Genomic DNA, 4,112 nt, shown 5'->3' with positions numbered 1-4,112 from the left:
TACGCCTTCTTTCTTTGCGTGAACATTTGGGCGCCGTTATGCAAATCTTCCCACATCGTGACGTAGACCAGTCTTAACTTTTATAAAGAATATGTCTTTGGGTTTGAGACTTTAGTCTTTGCAACTTTAGGGATCTTATCTATTCACGAACAGCTTGTAACACTCCAAAGAGAAAGGAAAACTTGAAATCGCATCATATGACCCCTTTAATGCACGAATGAATGAATTGGGTGAATCATTAGGCGCGTTGAACCATTGGCCATAGGCGCGTTGGATTTGAAGCGGCGCTACACTGATCGATCGGTGTGTGTGACATCAAAGGTGGTACTTTAATGTCACATACCGATCGGTCTGATGGTGATGATCCGCTTCATGTCGAACAATCCTAATGATTCAAAGGACCATTCATAAAGAACCATTTACTTCACTCCTGAATGAATCAGCCATTTGAACAAATCAAATGAATGAACAAATGACTCAATGACTTAATCATCAAGACATTTACCACCACCTACTGGCAACTTTAAATGTATTATTTAGAGTATCATTTCATTAAAGAAATAATTTAATATTTCCATAGTAATAATAATAAAAATAATAAAATATATTATTAAAGGTATAGTTCACCCACCCAAAAATGACAATTGTGTCATCATTTATCACCCTCATGGTCCAAAAGAGTATATGTAATGAATTTTATCAAACAAAATATTTCTTGCTGAAGCTACTTTTTGTAATGTCTGTTTGATGCTTTACACTACAATGACTTTAAATGATCTTTTGGGAGTAATTTCTGATGAAAATTTGATGTGCGATTAATTCATCTAATTAGATGAATTAATCGCCACAGCATGTAATTAATCAGATTAAAAAATGTTAATCACTTACCAGCCCTATTAATTAATAAATGTCAATAAATGTTACATTGTTAAAATGTTTTAAAATAACTAAAATATTTAAATAATATTTTGAATACATTTTATATTATATTTTTTAGAAATTCCTATCCTTGGTATTTTGTATCTTTTTTTTTTTCCAAATTATTGTTTCTACTGTTGCATATTGTAATGCATCAGGCTGTTTTTTTTTTGTAGTCATTAAATTCATTCTCAGTGATTCTCATTAGACTACTGTAAAACAGCATACTTTTTTTAAGTTAATGCAACAAATATTTCCATTACACATAAATACTTTCAAATTTAAATATTAATCTTGTTTTACATTACAGAATATGAAATTTTGCATAATGATAATGAGAAAACGTGCTTAAATGTTATAATTCAATAAAATCATATGGTCCTTAAACCAGGCATCATTTTTTTCTATATTCTTGATGAAGTGATCCAGTAACATTTCAACATTTAAAATTTCTACAGAGCTACAATGGTGGCATATACTGATAAAGTCAAGTGGGTGTTTAAACTCCTGACTTGTCCACCTTCAGGCCCCGATCAATAAAACAACTGCATCTCCTCCCATTTAACAAGCCGAGAGAAGCATCACAGCACAGATTGGGTGAATAAAACAAGTCAGCGGTGGCTAGACAAATAGCTGGCAGGATGAGAGAAATGTAAGGAAAAGCCTGCCTCGTTGTTGACTTGTGTGTGTGTGTTTACATGGTGGTACACCATTGAGAGTCAGCTCTATTGGTTTCATTAGTGCGGAGTGACCAGAGGCAACCAGTGATGCTCAGTACATACATCACCCAGTCAAAGCCTATAAGCGTTACTGCAGCCATACAGACCTGGACTCACTGAGAGCACTGAGTGAGCACATTTCACACCCACAAATGAATTACATTGTGTTGAAATGCTTTGTGAAGAATAATATGTGCTGTTATAAGCAGAAATTACATCTTAATCTTGTTTCATTACTCTGGAGTTATTTGGATCTTGAGCCTCTGCTATTGAAGCCACGGCAGGCTGTCACACATTATTAAAGATGCAGTCCTTGATCTAAAAAATATTTTAAAAAAGCACTCCTTAACTTATTTCACAAACCCCTGAGAATTTTACCAAGCTTAATTCATGCATATAAGAACAGTTTGAGCAGCTGACGACAATGCCACATTTAAAGGACATTTGGCTAAATCAGCCTTTCTTTCTCTCTTTCCTGTCTCTCCCTGCTATACATTGAGGGTCTAATTTTGAGTCTACCACCCACCGAGGCTTCTCTGAATACAGATGCTCATGCATATTAATGAGCGAGGACAGCTGGCTTCTTGTCGTTGGTGATCCCGATCACCACTGAAATGTGTGGTCTCCACCAACCATCCTCCAATTAAATGATTCAGCGGAGCCTCTGTCCTGATTTGGGTTGGGTATCGTTTGAATTTGATCAATTCTGTTTCCGATTCTGCTTATCGATTCCAATTCTTTTCGATTCCCAGTTTCGATTCCAATGGGATTAAAAAATTATATCAAACATTTATCCTGTGTCTCTTTTTTTAAACCATTTAGTTGCCTACTGAAACCGTATCAGTCAATGAAACCATATTTAATTATTCTCAATACCAATTTCACAACAAAAAATAAAATGCTATTGAACACACTATTTATAAAGCAAAAATATTAATAAAATATTATTAAGAGACATTAACACGTGTAATGTTAATTTTTATATTGTTAATATTCTAATTTTGAGTCTACCACCCACCGAGGCTTCTCTGAATACAGATGCTCATGCATATTAATGAGCGAGGACAGCTGGCTTCTTGTCGTTGGTGATCCCGATCACCACTGAAATGTGTGGTCTCCACCAACCATCCTCCAATTAAATGATTCAGCGGAGCCTCTGTCCTGATTTGGGTTGGGTATCGTTTGAATTTGATCAATTCTGTTTCCGATTCTGCTTATCGATTCCAATTCTTTTCGATTCCCAGTTTCGATTCCAATGGGATTAAAAAATTATATCAAACATTTATCCTGTGTCTCTTTTTTTAAACCATTTAGTTGCAGTTGAATACCATGAACAAAAATTCAACAGGCTACATAAAAACTGGACTCTTTAAGAGCTGTTTGTGTGCAAAATAGAGCTGCATGATTCTGGATAAACTGAGTTTTTTTTCTTTTCTTTTTTTTTTCCAATGGAAGTTGTGGTTCTCTTATGATTCTGAAGAAAAAACATTAGACAACTAAACAAACTCACATATAATTTATGAATGAATGATTCACTCAAGATGTACTTGTTTCATTACTGGATGAATCAGCGTTCTTGAACGAATCTCTTGTAGGATTCAAATACAATACATTTTAACAGCTCCTTTTCGCCACCTACTGGCGTAACAATGTAATTGATAAATCTTCATTTGAAGTGTCAAATTACTTTCAAATGTGATTTACTCTATTTTAATCGCTACCGTACACATCAGAGTTTAAATCTAAACTATAAACTTTTATCCCAGTACTTCTGTGATTTGAATTAATTCATTTTAATATTAACAGTACTAATGGTATTAGTTAGATGCCACATATATTAGCCTATGTATTTTTAAGCTATGATTCTCCCACGATTCTGAAAACAAAACAGAGAACCAAACAAAATATGTAATTTAGTTTCTGATGTTTTATTTATTAAAAATGTTTTATTAATGTTATAAATAAGTGTATTTAAAAATATTTATTAATTTAAACGAATTTGCCTAATTATGTAAAAAAAAATCATGATAAATAAATAAATGAAGACTTGTTTCGTTTTGAATATCTTGAATGAATGATTCAGACATCAAATACATTTAACAGTCACTGTTCGCCACCTACTGGCATAATGTAACATATACAATCATTATTTGCAGAACTTCATTACTTTCAAAGACCCATTTTGATCGTGGCTCCTGCAACATCAGAGTCTACATCAGGACTATACATTTTTATTCCAATACTTTCGTTATTATTTAATGTTTGCAACACAGAAATATAGTCTGTGCTGTGTAGACTGTTTGTGAAGCCGTTTCAAACATAAAGCTTTACATGATGAGCGCTGCTCTCTCTGGATCAGCGGCTGTGCAAAAGCAGGTTTAAATAATCTGATGTGATTGTGATTTCCATGGTTTAATAGACATAGCAGAATCACCGTCATTTAGGAATAAGATTGCGTGTGTTTGAATTGAGATC

At 33.7% G+C, this 4,112-nt stretch overlaps 1 protein-coding gene across 1 annotated transcript in view; it reads right to left on the bottom strand.

Moving 5' to 3' along the window:
* Nucleotides 1–4,112, bottom strand: part of LOC107656043 (FYVE, RhoGEF and PH domain-containing protein 5-like) — a 58,305-nt gene that overhangs the window by 34,158 nt on the left and 20,035 nt on the right. The window lies entirely within an intron of this gene.

This window comes from Sinocyclocheilus anshuiensis, unplaced genomic scaffold (assembly GCF_001515605.1).
Source record: "Sinocyclocheilus anshuiensis isolate Anshui unplaced genomic scaffold, SAMN03320099.WGS_v1.1 scaffold51, whole genome shotgun sequence".
Lineage (NCBI taxonomy): Eukaryota > Metazoa > Chordata > Actinopteri > Cypriniformes > Cyprinidae > Sinocyclocheilus > Sinocyclocheilus anshuiensis.
This window is presented reverse-complemented; position numbering and strand designations above follow the sequence as displayed.